This window comes from Pan troglodytes, chromosome X, assembly GCF_028858775.2.
Source record: "Pan troglodytes isolate AG18354 chromosome X, NHGRI_mPanTro3-v2.0_pri, whole genome shotgun sequence".
Lineage (NCBI taxonomy): Eukaryota > Metazoa > Chordata > Mammalia > Primates > Hominidae > Pan > Pan troglodytes.
Window position 1 is genome coordinate 40,561,194 of NC_072421.2, and position 17,081 is coordinate 40,578,274.

At 52.3% G+C, this 17,081-nt stretch overlaps 1 protein-coding gene across 5 annotated transcripts in view; it reads right to left on the minus strand.

Moving 5' to 3' along the window:
• The window catches only part of BCOR (BCL6 corepressor), a 126,020-nt gene that overhangs the window by 83,684 nt on the left and 25,255 nt on the right, over positions 1-17,081 (minus strand). The window contains exon 1 of one of the 5 annotated variants that reach the window (XM_016943432.3): positions 11,452-11,473. The exons of 3 other annotated variants lie outside the window; for them this stretch is intronic. The gene's annotated coding sequence lies outside the window, so the exon portion shown is untranslated. One more of the 5 variants, XM_054676862.2, reaches the window with a different exon arrangement.

Below are 17,081 nucleotides of genomic sequence, written 5' to 3' on the forward strand. Positions count from 1 at the left end.
TAAAGGGAAGGGCTAGGTTCCAGTACTTGGCTGACTGCAGAGCCCTGGAGGAATTCATTGAAAGGAGGCCCAAAATTAGAAATCATCACTTTCTGCAGAGACACTTAGGAATCCCTCCCACATTATTCAAGGACAGCAAGAGAAAGGTGGGCAGAACTGGGGGGAAAAGGAGCTGCAAGGAAGAACGCGAATCTTTGACCAGCTCATATACCTTCATACAACAGATGAAGGTGTGTCCTGCACAGCCTGCGAGACTGGCTAAAAGTCTAGCTTTTAGTCACACCTCCTGGATCCTATGCCACATCTCCAAGACATGCTTAGAGGTAAGCAAGGAAACTTGCTCAGTCTGGGGTCTCCTCTGAGCTTTCCCACCTGTACCTTTCCTGCAAGGGAAACCCCTGTAGGAAGAAAGGTCTCCATTCCATCATGGCTTTTTTCTTTTCCTTCTTTTTTTTTTTTTTTTTTTTGAGAAAAGAGTCTCATTCTTTCGCCCAGGCTGAAGTGTAGTGACACAATCTCGGCTCACTGCAACCTCCACTCCCGGATTCAAGTGATTCTCGTACCTCAGCCTCCCGAGTACCTGGGATTACAGGCATGTACCACCATACCTGGCTAACTTTTGTATTTTTAGTAGAGACAGGGTTTCACCATGTTGGCCAGGCCAGTCTCGAACTCCTGACCTCAGGTAATCTGCCTGCCTCGGCCTCCGAAAGTACTGGGATTACAGGTGTGAGCCACAGCGCCCGGCCCTTCATGGCCTTTTTGTCTCTCAGCATTGGGATGGCCGGTGGTCCATCTTCCCAGGTTTCCTGAGATTGGCGGCAATGACCCAGAAGCCTCTGGTGACATCATAAACCATCTCGGGGAGGGTAATTATTGCATGGATTTATTTAAATTTAATCTAAAACTGAAGGTTTCAACAAGGGTCGTTTTATCATTTGATATATGTGTTTGTATATATAAATGTCACAGCTAGAGATACATAGTTTTGGTTTGAAACATCTGTTTCAGATTGCATTACTCTTCCCAGTGCTTCACCTCGCCCTGTGTCCACACCTTTTAGAGGTAGAGCATGCCTCTTCATCCCACCGATGTCAGGCCACATGACTTCTTCTGGCCAATAGATGTAGGCAGAAGTAACAGTGTGCAAATTTTGAGTCCCGGACTTAAGAGTCATTGCATTTGCACTCTACCCTCTTGCACTTTTGCCATTGTCACGAGAAGAACATGTCCCAGGTAGCCCACTTGTCCGTAGAAGATGAGGGACACGTGGAGCAGCTTTAGATCCAATCCACACTTGGAGTCAAGCCCTGTTGAGAACATTCTAGACCAGTGAACCACAGGTGACCCACTGACATGTATGTAAGAAATAAGTGCTTACTGATGTTTTGAGGTGGTTTGTGATACAACAGTGTTGTGACAAGAGCTTATTGATACATCGCCTGAGCACGTTACTCGGTCAACCCAAGGCTCATACTGCACAACCTACCATCTAAAAGAACACTCGTTCTACCTGCTGTAGATAGAAATAACTAACTACATAAAAGAACATTCCATCTCTCTGTAGCCTCACACCCTTCTTAATTCTTCCGAGTATTTATTACAACCTGCAATATTATATATTTTTATTGCTCATGTACTTTTTCTCTCCCCAGTAAAATGTAGTTTTATGATGTCCAAGATATTGTTTTTGTTCCTGCTATAAATGTCCAAAGCTTTGGTAGGCATATGGTGGGTGTTAAATAATTATGTGCAGAATAGATGTCTATGGTCTTTTTTCTCCTTGGTTAATATGCCTCTTACCTAATTTACGTTCCTGTGTGCAGCTCAATGACTTTGCACTAAGCAAAGTTGAGGAAGAAAAAAACATTTTGTAGAACAAAATATGCAAACAGGAGACCTCCGAATTTTGTCCCTGATGAAGAATGAGTTCCTCTTCCCCAAAGAGCCAGTCTCCATGGTTGGGGCCCTTAGAAACCACAGCAGACCTCCAGAACTGTGGCAAACCAGCAGGTGGCTTTGCCAGTGCCATCCAATATAACCACGACGCAGCTAAATTTCTGGATACCGTATCAGGGGCTGTCCTCAACCATAGGAGGTTTCTCTGTGTGTCACTTCACTGGGGGGAACTTCAAAGGGACTTATGTGGCTTCCAAGAGCTGTCAGAATGTTTGACTCTCTGGCATTGTGCCAGCATCACACGTTAATTAAATTATATGGCAGATACACCTCAATGTCAAAGTCAGATATTATAGCCGTCAAAGCCTAACATTAGGTGCAGTATTTTATAGCACAGAGTATACCTTTAAAACAAATTCCTGGCCGGGCACGGTGACTCACGCCTGTAATCCCAGCACTTTGGGAGGCCAAGGCAGGTAGATCACCTGAGGTTGGGAGTTCGAGACCAGCCTGGCCAACATGGTGAAACCCCGTCTCTACTTAAAAAATACAAAAATTGTCACGTGTGGTGGCGCACACCTGTAATCCCAGCTACTTGGGAGGCTGAGGCTGGAGAATCACTTGAACCCAGGAGGCGGAGGTTGCAGTGAGCCGATATGGAGCTATTGCACTGCAGCCTAGATAATAGAGTGAGACTCCATCTCAAAAATAAAATAAAATAAAATAAAATAAAATAAAATAAAATAAAATATAAAATAAAATAAACAAATTCCTTTATCTTTCCCCAGTCCTCTCTTGCCTCTGGCTCTTAAGACATCTACCATTCTACACTTCCTATGTGAAGAAAATTCCAGACAACTTTGTCCGTTGGGGGGCCCCAAGACTCTCTCTGGCTTGCCAGACAGTGGAGGTTTCTGGGCTTGCACCTACTTGCTCTCTCTAACCCTTGACTTTCTGATCTCAGGCTTTTGTGAGCCTAGGCTTCACCCTGAGAGAGAAGATCTTACCGGTCTGTGGGTAAAACAAATGCTAGCTCTTTCTTCAAAGATGGTTCTATTAGCAGGGCAGCAACTAGCCAGGCTATAAAAGGGAAGTGGACGGGGGGCGACTTTCCCTCCAAATATCTTTTTTTTTTTTTTTTAAGACGGAGTTTCACTCTTATTGCCCAGGCTAGAGTGCAATGGCGCTATCTTGGCTCACCACAACCTCCGCCTTCCGGGTTCAAGTGATTCTCCTGCCTCAGCCTCCCGAGTAGCTGGGATTACAGGCATGCGCCATCATGCCCGGCTAATTTTGTATTTTTAGTAGAGACGGGGTTTCTCCATGTTGGTCAGGCTGGTCTCGAACTCCCGACCTCAGGTGATCCACCCGCCTTGGCCTCCCAAAGTGCTGGGATTACAGGCGTGAGTCACCACTCCCGGCCTCAAATATCTTTTTAATAAGCACAGCTAGAAACTCTCCATGAGTGGAAACTGGTCACAAGAAGCCCCTGCTACTTATGTGCTGAGCGTAGGCAATCCTCTCAGGCGAGGGACGACTACGAAGCCACATTCCTGGTTTTCTTGGGTCTCTCTCATGGTTACCAAGGAAAACTCGGAGGCCATCAACTCGGCCAAATGACTTACATGCAATCACCAAAGCAAAGTTAATACCAAGTGTGTTTAAGTCTCAAGTGTCCCTAACACCTATTAAGCACTTTCTAGATGCCAGGCACTATTTTATTATTTATTTATTTATTTATTTTGAGACGGAATCTTGCTCTGTCACCCAGGCAGGAGTGTAGTGGCACGATCTCGGCTCATTGCAACCTCCGCCTCCCGGGTTCAAGCGATTCTCCTGCCTCAGCCTCCCGAGTAGCTGGGGTTACAGGCACCCACCACCACACCTGCCTAATTTTTGTATTTTTAGTAGAGACGGGGTTTCGCCATGTTGGTCAGGCTGCTGTTGAACTCCTTACCTCAGGTGATCTGCCCGCCTTGGCCTCCCAAAGTGCTAGGATTACAGGTGTGAGACACCGTGTCTGGCCCAGGCACTATTTTACATGCTTTATGTCCATCAACTAATCCTCCCAACATCATTAAATATATTGTATCACTACCCTCCATTTCACAGATGGGGGAAGTAAGGTGGCGAGAGTAACTGCCTCAGGTCACACAGCTGGTCAAGTTGTAGAGCCAGGTTTTGAACCCTGGCAGTCTGGCTCCCCCATACTAACGACATAGTCTTCGCTATTTAATCCTGCAAGCTTTAGGAAATGCCCACTATGCACGAGGCACACTAATAAGGTGCTGGGGGCTGAGAGGAGGGGGATGAACAAGCAGGCAACATGTCTACGAGGGAAAAGTACTCCTAAGTAACAGTTTAAGATAAAGTTAAACTAATTCAGACCTTTGAAGGGGTTTTGAATTCTTTCCAAGGGTAGGCGTGTTGAATAAATATAATGCTTTTGAAAACCTGCCTTCATATATGGGTGTTCATTGTACTGCTCTTTCAAGTTTTCTGTGGGTTTGGGATTTTTTTCAAAATAAAATTTTAAAAAAAAAATATATATATATATATATATATATTTTTTTTTTTTTTTAAGCATCAGCCTTAATAGGCCAGGCGCAGTGGCTCACGCCTATAATCCCAGCACTTTGGGAGGCCAAGGTGGGTGGATCACGAGGTCAGGAGATAGAGACCATCCTAGCTAACACGGTGAAACCCTGTCTCTACTAAAAATACAAAAAATTAGCCCAGCGTCGTGGCACACGCCTGTAATCCCAGCTACTCGGAAGGCTGAGGCAGGAGAATCGCTTGAACCCGGTAGGCAGAGATTGCGGTGAGCCGAGATCGTGCCACTGCGCTCCAGCCTGGGTGACAGAGCGAGACTGTCTCAAAAAAAAAAAAAAAAAAAAAAAAAATCAGCCTTAATAGACTATCTTGGGAAGAGTAAGCAATAAACTGGGAGCACTGGTTGCCTTCAGAGAGGCAAACTGAGTGACTGAGAAATGCGGGTGGGAGAGGCACCAAACATCCTTTTATAGCCTTAGAATTTTCTGCCAAGTGCAGGTGTTACCCATAACATCTGCCATGAACTTGATGTCACCTGGGCGGACCCTTTGGAGAGAAAGCACGGAATTCCCAGCTCCCAAGTCCCATTCAGCAGGTCAGCTGCTGGGAGTTTGAGGGAGTCTTTAGTTTCCCAGCTTTATGTGTAAAGTGGGCAGAAACACACCATCAGCCCTTTGGCTTAAAATATATATATATACCTAAGCGGGGTGCAGTGGCTCACGGCTGTAATCCCAGCACTTTGGGAGGCCGAGGCGGGAGGATCACTTGAGCCCAGGAGTTCGAGACCAGCCTGGGCAACATGGTGAGACCCAGTCTCTACAAAAAAAAAAAAAAGAAAGAAAAATGATCCAGCTGTGGTGGCACATGCCTGTAGTCCCACCTACTCGGGAGGCTGAGGCAGGAGAAGCACTTGAGCCTGGGAGGTCGAGGATGCAGTGAGCTGTGATCACCTCACTGCACTACAGCCTCAGCAAGAGATAGATGGAGACCCCATTTAAAAAAAACAAAAAAAACAAAAACAAACAAACAAAAAAAACTATGCCTGAGGAGTAATACCAGGGATTGCTCTTTCTCCTGGTTTTAGTGTAAGCACAATGAAGTTTTCAGCTCCATGGGGCTTCTCTCTCTTGGGGAGACTTTATGTTCTCTAAGGAGGGGCCTGGGTCTTGTTAACCGGGGGTTTCCCCGAGCCACCCCAACAGCCACAAGCACAGTGCAGGACAGACAAGAGAGGCTTGAACGAATGCTAGTTGAATCACTGACTATGCTGTGTTCACCATCCACGAAGGACCATGTGGTCCAATATCCTTCCTATTCGTATGTGTGGGTAACTCTTGGAGCACGGATGCCACACTTATGACAAGTGAGCAGTGATTCTCAGCACAGAATGTGATATTTTTCTGTTGCACAAAGTTAAACAGTGACCGAGTGTCCACAATTGCCCAACATGGCCTGAAGCTGCCAGCCAAGGAATTGGGTCACCCCTGGTTCACTCTGAGGGGCTGGGGGATCCCCGTCTTGACCCATTGGCAACCCACTCACTCTTGGGAAGCTCTGGGTGAAGGGATTTTGGAAGCCATTCCCTGGCTCTGGAACTAGCAACCCACAACTAGAAGGGGGAGGGGGTGGTCTGAGAGGGCTGCCAAGGGGCAGCAGGGCTTCCTGGGGCTTGGGCTTGCTCTGGGGTGTGCCCAGGTTTTTGGGGGGCGACGGGGCCTGAGCAGTGGGCTGAAGAGGGCACGCTGCCAGCTCTGGTTGGCCCAGAGCCAGTAAGTCTGACTGAACTTGAGCCAGCCCTGTTGGCCCACAGACTCTGGAAGCTGAACTGCTCCAGCGCTCCTTGGCCTCTTTGTTTTCACTTCCCCACAGCTCTCTCTTAGTGTTTAGGAATGTGCTTTGAAGGTTCCAGCGTGTTTCGCCTCTGCTTAGGGAAACCAAGAGCAGAGGCTGGGCCCAGGCCAGATGGCTTGAGGAAGGGCACCTGTGATCACACTGAGAGCGCCCCAAGGGGCAGGTGGAATGCATGGGGCACTTAAGCTAGCCCCCTTCTCTGCTGGGAGACTCCGTGTGCAGTGCTAAACCTTGGAGATTCTCAGGTTTGTTTTGTTAAGGGAGGCAGTATTCCCTTACCAGCTCCCCCAGAGAGCCTACATTTGTCCAGGAGCTTTTGGGGATAAGCTGTGCTCTTCTGCTTGTTCAGGGCAAGAGAGAGAGCTGTAGCGTGTACTTTTCTAGCTAGAAAAGTTGCCTCCTTCGTTGGCATTAGAATAAGTTTCCTGGCCTGCCTAGGGCAACAAAGTCAGGCCCTCCAAGGAAGGGGAAGTGAAGATGGCCTCTCTCGCACTCCCACCACTGGGAGGACAATCTTACAGGTGCAGGTGCTTAGCCAGGTAGGGTTTGGCTCAGGGAGGCCATAGAGGGGTCCATTGCTACAGGTTGCCCTCTGGCCTCGATGCCCACCTGTAAACTGCTATCTTCAAGAGTGGAACCCAGAGTGGTTGGCTTCCTCCTCCCATTCCCCAGCCCCTTCACCCACTGTCTTTCATGGCCTTTGTCATCAGGCACATATAAAGGGGAGAGTCTTCCCTGCTCAGTCCTTTGAGGGCTCATAGTGCTGGTAGCCCCCTTTGATGCCAGCATAGTGCTTTGCACACAGCAAGTGCTTAATAAATGCCAAATGACTAAAATACCAGGCCTCTTCAGTGACCAAGAGCACTCTGGATCTTTCTCTAACCAGCAGTCACTTTCCTCCTCTGGCTGTTTTCTGAAGCTGGGAGCTCTGGGTTCTGGTCTCTTTTGCCACAAACATGTCACCCTGAGCTAGTGTTTTCACCCTCTCAGCTGATTTCCTCCACTGGGTTAAACGGAGCTCAATTAAAGCCCTGGTGGCTCTTGTATGACATCTGCACACATTCTTGTTTGCCGGCTGTCATTTTAGCTTCAGGTTGGGTCACTTCGATCCTGCCTGGGCCCAGGTGCTAGTAGGGTCTTTAGCCTTCAGCTGAAGGTTCTCCCCTGCTCCTCCACCGTCTGTTTGGCTTTACACACACACCTAGTCCTTGGACTCTTGACACATCTGTTCCTTTCTGTCCCCACGGCCATTTATACAGCTCCAGCTCCTGTGCGTGAGGGGGCCGTGGCACATGAGCAATAACTCCGATGCCACAAGGGCACCTGAGTCATTTTTCTGCAGCCAACACTGTCTGTTTGGAGCTACAGCAGACCTCCCTCCTGCTCTGTGGTGACATAGGCCCTGTTCAGGTATGTGTGGGCTATGGATTTTTTTCCCGATTTCCATTTCTCCTTGATTTCAGCACCCAAGTGAACATGCACTCCAAGGCTCTGCTGAGGGTAAACAGAAAGCACCATCGCAGGGGTCCTTCCTCCTCTCTCTCTCGGAAGATTCACTTTCTCTTCCTAGGTAATGACTGCTTTTTCCTCCCAGCTTCCTCTCAGCCTACGTATATTTAGTGCACGTTGCCCTGGATAGAGTTTAATTAGGCACCAATGCACCCAGGGGCAAAAACCAAGGACCCCTCTCGGGTTGAGCAAATGGGGCCAGCCTCCCCTGGCTAGTAAATGACGAGCTGAGCTGCCGGCAGGTAGAGGAGGTTGTCCATTCTCAGCTAATGATCGCCTTAGGCGCCAAGTGATGGAAAATCCAGAAGGACTGGCGAGCTGCAGGGGGCAGCCAGGGACAATTGTATGGACCAGTTTAACATGGCTTCCGGAGGGATGGCAGCAGGAATGCTGTGTGTCTGTGTGTGTGTGTGTGTCTGTGTGTGTTTCCTGGTCTCCTTTCTCTCCCCTCCCTGCCGCCTTTCCCTCTCTCTTGCTTTCGATTTTCTCTTCTGTTTCTAGCTCACACGAGTTGAAATTAGAAAGGTCTTTGAATTCATTTATTTGTTTTAATAAAAGCAGCATTTTTAAGCAGCATATTTGTAGCAATTGATTGTTAAACTAAACACCAAGCCAACTAAATGTGTTAGGGGGAAATGAAAAGTCAGTTTACAAGAAACATATAATTAACACGTCCTTTGACTTCTCCTAAGCCTTTGTCTGGCTAGGGACAAGACAGAGGAACCATAATCAACTTTAATAAAACGAAAGATGGTATCGAGGCCAAAGGGGAACAAAAAACTTTGGAGTAGGAAACAAAAGCCAAAGAGGGGATTCTTAAGTTATAACAAATATGTTAAAAAACAAATCTTTTGGCCAGGCGTGGTGGCTCACGCCGGTAATCCCAGCACTTTGGGAGGCCGAGGCGGGTGGATCACGAGGTCAGGAGTTTGAGACCAGCCTGGCCAACATGGTGAAACCCCGTCTCTACTAAAAATACAAAAAATTAGCCGGGCCTGGTGGCGCGTGCCTGGTAATCCCAGCTACTTGGGAGGCTGACGCAGGAGAATCGCTTGAACCCAGGAGGCAGAGGTTGCAGTGAGTCGAGATTGGGCCATTGCACTCCAGCCTGGGCAAAAGAGCAAGACTCCGTCCTGAGAAACAACAACAAATCTTTTGTTTCCTAATTTTTGGTCATCAGCCATTTTCTCCTTACCGATAGGAAGGCTCCGGTTTGAACTCTACCTGTTAATGGGGACAGATGCTGAGACCTGGAGGGGAAGAGGGAAGGTGGTACAAGGAACCTGCAGGAGACACGTGGCAGTATCAGGAGGCTGATAAATCCAGGCTAATGGAAATTACTATTGCACAACACCAGAGTCTTCACGTGACCTGACTTTCAATAAACTGTTCCCCTCCTCACTCCTTGGAGAAAGTGAAATAAGACATTAGACTTTCAATAATCTCATATGGTGATGATCAATCGAAACCTGGAGAAGAAGGCCAATTTATAGAAATTTGTATCTGCTTCACTGGGTGGCTGGAACCAGGGAGCTGAAAAGAAAACGGTGCTCGCCTTTGATGTGTGAAGTTGCCCCAAAATGACAAACGCCAAAAAACACTGGCTATACATGTGGGGTATTCAAAGGGAGAGGGTACCTCAGGAGAGGCCTGTGTTAGATGGATCATTGCAGGGACCTGACCAAAGACACATGCACATGTTCAGGCCACATAAAAGCGATTTATTTTTCTTATCTTTTGGCTATTTTAAGTTGGAGTTTCCATCTTTCTTATTTGTTTTATCACCAATGAAATTTATTTACTGAATTAACTTTTAACGGACCCTCTACTTTGTTCTTCAGAGTTGGCTTCCAGGACTTGCGCCTGTTTAGCCAGGATTCCTCTTGCCTTTGTGACCGCCCCCCCTCCCCGCCAAATCCCAATCCTGGAGGTGAACGGCTCAGTCTCTGTTAACTCCTTGCCTGCTGGTGTTTTTTCTCTGTAGCTACTAATCACCTCCTTTTGATCACTGCCAAGTTCTCAGGTTGAAGGAAGGAGAAAGGACCTCTTGACCATTCTGGCTGGCTTTCCACATGAGCCTGAAAATGTCGACAAATTTGAAACATCTGCCGAGCTGCTTTGGTCTGATTGCTAAAATATGCCGACCTCAACCCCCCTCCCCCCGCCCCTTTTAATCTGTTTCATATTCACAAATTAAGCATTTAGTCTGGGTAATAAATCAGGGCGGTTTACGAGGCTCACACGAGACAAACAAGCGAGAAGGGCGCAACACAAGCCCCTGGAAGAGGAGTGCACGGAGCTGCCAGGAGTCGGGAGCTCCCAGCGCTCGAACGCGGAGAGCAGCCTGGCGCGTCCTGACACGCCGCCAGCACCCACACTTTGGCGGGTCCCAGAGCCGGCGGGGCGCAGGCGAACAGCTCCGGCCTGGGCCCACACCCCTGGAACCTTCCGCGCGAACCCGCGGCGCCCGGCCCGCCCCAGCTCTGGGCAACTCAGCCCCTCCGCCCCGCTAGGGAGTGGCCGCTGGCAAAGGGGACAACCTCACCCGGCACACACCCTGTGGTGGGCCCATTAAGTCTCTCCCAGCCTAGCCGAGAAGGCTGAATCCCCCTCCCCCACCTCTACCATCCGGCAGGGCTTGGCCTTAAAGATCCCAGGCCCACACTCACCAGAGAGGCAAAAGAGTCCCCGTTCAGGTCCACGTGTGACCTCCACTAAGCCTGGAGGCTACCCCCTCCCCGCCCCAAACTCTCCGTGCTGCCTCCTCCCAGGTTTCGGTCCCAGCAGCCACAAAGCTACTTTCAGATTCAGATAGGGGTGGGGGTCTCCTGGAGAGCGGATCAAGGTTTAAGAGCGGCTGGGGAGGGTAGCAAAGGCACAAACAGGGTCCAGGCCCCCTCTGCAGAAACCCCGGCCCAGGCTTTTGCGACCACCCAAACTCAGGGGGCTCCAATCTGTGCGTTTCCCGCCCTCCCCTGTGCAGCAGCGAGAAGCGGACCCGGATTAGAGGTCTGGGACCATTCGCAACCCACGAGCTTGGGAGACCCCGGTGGGGAGGGTGGCTCCGGGGTCACCTCGACCGGGCCTCTGTTGCCCGGCTATGCTCAAGTTCCCTGTCGACTGGCGTTCTCGATGCTATCGTGGGACGCGGCGGCGGAGAGGCGGAGGGCGGGAAATCGGGAAGCCTGAACATGCAGCCCACCCCGGACCTAAGGGGAAGCGTAGGAACAATTCCCCACCCTGCAACACAGTACACGTCGCCCTTCCTCTTCCCCTAGCACACATTCAGACTGCGAAAGCCATTACTGCCGGCGCGCGAGAGACTTTTTAAATATTTACAGCCCGCTCTCCGCACGGTAGCCTGATCCATCTCGTGGGCGCGGAGGCGGGGCGCGGGGCTCCGCTCCCGCGGAGGCGCGGAGCCGGGGCTGGGGAGCCCGGTGCCTCCCCCCACGGCCCTGAGGTCCTCCCTGCGCCCCCACTCTGTTTAACCCCCAGGTGGGGAGAGGACCCCGAGACTGCACACAGCGCGCCCGGGGCCCTGCCGGGGCCTGAGCGGGCGGGGGACAGTGTCCGGGAGGAGGGAGGGCCGAGAGGCTGATTTAAAGGTTCTCACCGGGAAGCGAGCGAGGCACAGACCTGAGAGCCGCCGCGCGGTGAAATCCGAGGAGCTCTCTTGGCGAGGAGGGGCTGTCAGAGGCCATTTATCTCTCGCCAGAGTGGAGGCTCAGCTCCCACACCGCCCGCGAGTAACAATGGCAGCGATCAGCAGCTCTGCACGCGCTTCAGTGCATGAATGGATTGCGGAAGATGCCTGCGTCCGCTCCGCTCAGGAGGCTCTAGGAGCGCCCCCTCCCCGCCCGCCGCGCCCGCCCCCGTGGCCTCCCTAGGCCCTGCGGGCGCCTCGGGGTTCGCAAGCTGGGCCCCGCGGCGCGGTCACTCTCACCCAGAACCCCCGCCGCCGTTCCCAGGGCCTTGGCACCTCGCCACCGAGTGTCATTGGGGGCTGAAATTTGACACAAGCCTTCCTGGCCTCCCCGACGCAGACACCGCTGTCAGCCCCCTCCTTTCTTCGCGCCCCTAGCCCCTGGCGGCAAGTTTACTTTCAAGGAGTTGGACCGTGTTTCCGCCGCAAAGGCCGGCGGCGTGCGGGCCCGGGAGGAGGGGGCGGGCTCGGAACGGTTCCTTCACCTGCTCGGCCGCCTGGGGTGTTTGTAGGTCCCCGCTGGCCCCCAGCCCTAGCGTCCATACGCGGCGCTCCCCAGCTTTTGGCGGCTAATCCACCGAGAGTCCCTGCGATCCGCACATGCACGTGCACTCTGGACACCCTCGTCCCAGCCCACATCAGCGGCAAAATCATGTACCCAAATTCTCTTTCTTGGCGGCTTACAGTCTTGAAAGTTGGGAGAGCGCCACAGACCTCGAAGTCTGCCGCAGAAATGTTCCCCGTCAACTCTGCAAAGTAGGTCTCATTAAAACAAAACAAAACAAAAAAACCCTCCAGTTTCGGCCTAGGGCTGAGAGAAGCGGGAAACGCAAGTGAAGGATACCCCAATCCCTCGAGTTTGTTTTGGTGGAGCTAAACCAGAAACCCGGGGATATTTCTGTTTGGGGGACCGCCAAGCCCGGGATGCGTCTGCCTAAGGCGAGGTGGGGAGAAGGAGAGCGCAAGAAGTGGACACTCGCAGCGATCCAAAGGCAAAGCCAAGTACCCCGCGGGAAGAGGCCGAGCTGACCCAGGTTGCAGGAAGACCGCCACATGTGCGCAAAGACGCACTCGGAGAGGCAGAGCGCGACCCGCCGACCTAGGAGACTGGCGAGGACAGGCGAGAAGTTGACAGCAAGACAAAGCGGGAGTAGAGCGCCAGGGAGGCTCGGTCGAAGACCCGAAAACGCAGGCGGCAGCAGCCGCCCGAGTCCCGAAGCGGAGGCGTGCGCAGCCAGGCCCAGCCTGGCATAGCCCCATTCTCACGCCTAAGGACGCGGATACAGACTCTTGGCATGACTTCCTGCCAGAGCTGGTCTCTGTAGGGCTTGGGCCTACAGTCGGCTGAGGCCTCCCCAGGGGAGATCTTCAAGAATCCGGGCCCCTCTGGTTTCCGCCCCCTCCTTGAGCCCAGGACAAAGGTAGCGGGTTTGAGGAGCTCGGAATGTTCTCAGGGCGTCTACAAGGCCATCAGAGGGCTGGTGCCTCCACTCTCAGGGCCTCGGGCAACTTTTTATCTGACTTGGCGGCGCTGGAGGGCTGCCACTTTCCACCGCATTTCCATTTGGCCTTCCCAATTGCAATACCCTGAAGGCACTGCCCACACCCTAGCCTTCCAGCAATCGGGATTCAAGCTGGACTTCCCATAACCAGCAACAGTGTAACGTGAAGACACTCCTAGACTCAGGTTCCCCTCAACCCTTCTCCCGCTTGTCCGCACACGGGGCGGATCAACGCCCCCCACCCACGGCCCCACCCCCGCGGGCTCCGCAACCCAGGGCCGCAGCTACCGAGTGTGCTTCTCCTCCCTCCCGAGGCTGTTGGCTTTAAACACACTTGCTGCACTCACCCCCACCACACACTCAGTCGTTCTCACCCTTCCTTTCTCCCTGCTGGGCCTCCTCCAAACCGGATTGCCTAGCCTGAATGCAGAGTCCAGGCAGAGCAGGAAGCCTGAGAGATCAAGCAGAGGTGGCCGAGGAAACAGAAGAGAGGGCCCTTCATGGGGGAGGGGGCCCATGTCTGAGAAAGAAGGCAGCCAGGAGACACAGCCTGCAGGAGAGAGGGAGTATAAAGGGAAAGCCAGCACTAATCCCTCAGCCTGCCTACGTGGGGCCTGACAATTTACAAAAGCCTTTTCCCCGAATATTATCTCATGTGCCGCGGCAGCCTCACCACCAGCGCTGTGAGGGAAGTAGGACAGATAGCATCACCCCCATTGGCAAAGGAGGGAAATGGGGCCCAGCGGGTTGAGAGAGGTCTGTGCTAGGGTCACAGCGCGAAGAGTGGTGGAAGAGGCCCGAGGCCTGGGGTTTCCTGCCCCAAAGTTAACTTTCCTGTTCCATCGTTGTGTATGTGTTTCTGGGTGAGCATCTGCGTGGAGGGGAAGGACTGCCGGACAGGAATGCACAGTCCAGTTAGGGAAGTCCAGGAAGGAAGAACACAGCCCCACACCTCTTCCTCTGCCCGGGTCTCACACAACAGCCCCTGCTCTTTCCACAACAGCCTGGAGCCAGCCCCCCACCAGCCTGCCTGGGGGGAGCTGTTAGTGCCTGGCTGTGCCTTCAGCAGTGCGGATTTCAGAGATCTCGTATCCTCTGCTCTGCTCCGCTCCGCTCAGCTCTCTTCTCAGCCTGTCATCCCCACCCCCAGCCTCGGCTGCAGGATGCCTTGCGTCCAACTGTGGTTTCCGGGCAATAAAACAACTATTAAAGTCTCAGGCACGGCTGGTGATTTGCATCACATCCTCTTGTGCATGGATTCAATGTTTAATACACAATATTGAATACGGATATTAAAAATCAATAGCTGGGGACCCCTGGGGAGGCGGCACAGTACGATCTTGCTTCGGGAACACAACCAGCTCTTCTAAAAAGACAGGAACGGCAAGTTCAGCCAAGCTGAGCCCAGCGCCAGGGGAAGTGAGGAGTAGTGGATGCATCTCAGCTTCCTGATATGCTTAACTGCGCCATTCCCAAGTCGAGCTAAAGGGAAGCCAAAGGAATGGTGTGCCCCTAGGCTCTACTAGCTTTGAGATGGGAGGGTGGGGAGGTACGGTTTGTTTCCAAGCAGGGTACCAGCCAGGTGCGCGGAGTTGCTTTTTTTCCTTGTTATTTGCACTTAGGTTTGGTTCGAGTCTGAGTCTTACATGCAGGCTCTCAACTCTTCCCACCATGATGGCTCCTTCCTGGGCCTCATGACATCCATCACCATAGGCCCCATGGGGAGCTCTTGGCATAAGCTTTCAGAGAGATGGAACAGGAATCCCAATGGCTCCGAATATGCTTTGCACAGTAAAAGAAATGTGAATGCATGATACCAGGCTCTGAGCTGCAGTCTTCTGAGGCACTCTGAGCCTTCAGAACAGAAATCCTCAGGCCGTGTGACCCGCCTAAAGGCCTGGTGATGGCTGAGTGGTGACAGAGGAAAGGGGACGAGAAGGAGGCTGGGACATCGAAGCATTCCTGCTCCAGAACCAGAATCCAGATTGTCCGTTAAACAGCCAGGAGAAGAGCAAGCTCCCAGGATGCATAATTATCTTTTCAGGCCTGAAGAGGAACATGTATTACTCTCTTCTTTATCAAAACATAGAAATATACCTTACCCTAAACAGAAACAAGGTTCTCACAGACTGATGGGGTAAGGAGTGAAGGAGAATAAACATCTTTGAGAGGATTCAGTTTTTTTCCACTACGGAAAGGGAAAAGAAACTGACAGTGGGAAACACACTTAGGTTATCTGATTGGAAAGGCCTGGGGGATTTTAGATGCCAAAAACTGTGTGAACTTGACCTAGTGAAATGTCATCTTAGACACCAAATTATAATAATAATTTTATGGATTCATTTTTTATCATAGTTTAAATCAATAAGGATTGAGTTGGAAATCTTGTTCTAGTTATAAATAGATGGAGAGAACACCTCAGGAAAACTCCAAAGTAGTAATTTGGGTAAAAGTTAGAAGCGGAGGAAAGAGGTGGAAAATGACAGTTAATGAGCCTGTGGCCTCCACTCTTTGTTCCCTAACAGTTGTCAGAGAACCATCAAAGGGAGGGAACAGGCGCCCTTCTCAGAACCATCACAGGAAAAGCAGACATTCTCTGGCTGCTGCAGATCCCCTCGGTGGTGGTTCCTACACCCAGCCTCCTGGGAGTTTGCCTATGTGTATTTATGTGTTTCCGGGCTGGGGAGTGTAGCTACTTTCACAAGATTGGGCCCTGAGCCTGTGAAACCCACTAGCGAAAGTTCTACCACGAGGAAAAGCCATTCTAAGGCAATGCTGGAGACGAGGAACTGCTCTGGCATCATCAACAATATCTTCATGATTCCTGCACTAGCAAACTGCTTCACGTCTTCCCACCTCAACCATGGGGCCGAGCTCTGGGCCTCTTACAGATCCATACAGGCGGGACCTTTTGCAGCTAGCACAGATGTGTGGTTAAGGCATGAGACAGCCGGCCAAGGGGAAAGGAGGCTAAGGCTGGGGATGGCTGGGAAGGACCAAGGCCCAGGAGGGCCTCCTGGTACAAGCATAGAACTGACCCAGCATGGGGGAGTTGTACCTCCAGAACCCACTAAGGATGGCACGTCCCCCCTGGACCCACCAGGTACTCCAAACCAAGAGGAAAAGCATCCTTGTGGCATGTGAGTGGATTAGGCCCAAGGCGCAGGTGAGCTCTGCTGCAGAAGGAACCTACACACCAAGTCCCAAATGCCCAAGTGCTGACAGGGATTGGGGCAAGCAGGAGGGAGGGGGGATCTTTCTGCCTCCCGTCACCTCACCCTTCTGTAATGTTTTCCTGGAATGAACAGAAGTCGCCAGCAGAGTTGTTCCTGGAGCCCCTCCCTCCGGGACTGTCACTACCTCCTGGTGTAAGACAGGGAGGACCATGGCTTTCTGCCGGGAGGATCCTCTGGCTAGTACCCGAGCCTTGGATTCTGGCACGAAGCCTCACAGTTCCGATAAGGCTTTACCTCCCTTCCCACGTCTCGAAGAAAAACACCCCCTGGAACTGCTGGGGTGAACTCGGAGCCTGAGGCCAGGGTCAGCGGGGGGACGCCTCCCCACCACCACCAAGTTGCCGGCAGAGATAACAGCTGTGGAAGGGGGAGGGGAGCGACAGGCAGCCACGACTGAACGGTTGCGATCTAGAAAATTCAACAAGAGGCCGCAGCGGTGGCGGCGGCGGCGGCTCCAATTAGCTGAGCCAACTGGGGAGGCAGAGAGCGAGACGGCGGCCCCGCCGATCGTGCCCCGGGCGAGCAGGCAGGTGGGGGCGCGGGGCCTCGAGCTGCCCCGGCGGCCCTCGCTCGGCCCCTCCCGTGGGTTCTCGGAGCGCGCCTGGTGTTTACACACTGTCCTTTCGACGTGAGATCAAGTTTCAGGCCGCGCTGGAGGCGCCAGGGGCCGGCCACAGGCCCAGGAGAGGGGAAGAGGTGGAGCGGGATCTAAGGCAGCGCTGCGCCGACGAGAAGGCCTTGGCGCTCGTGGGCACAGCTAGTGCAGCGGTCCCCACGGGGTGGGGTGGAGAGAAGTTCACTGGGCAGGGTGGGTAGGGGTTGCTG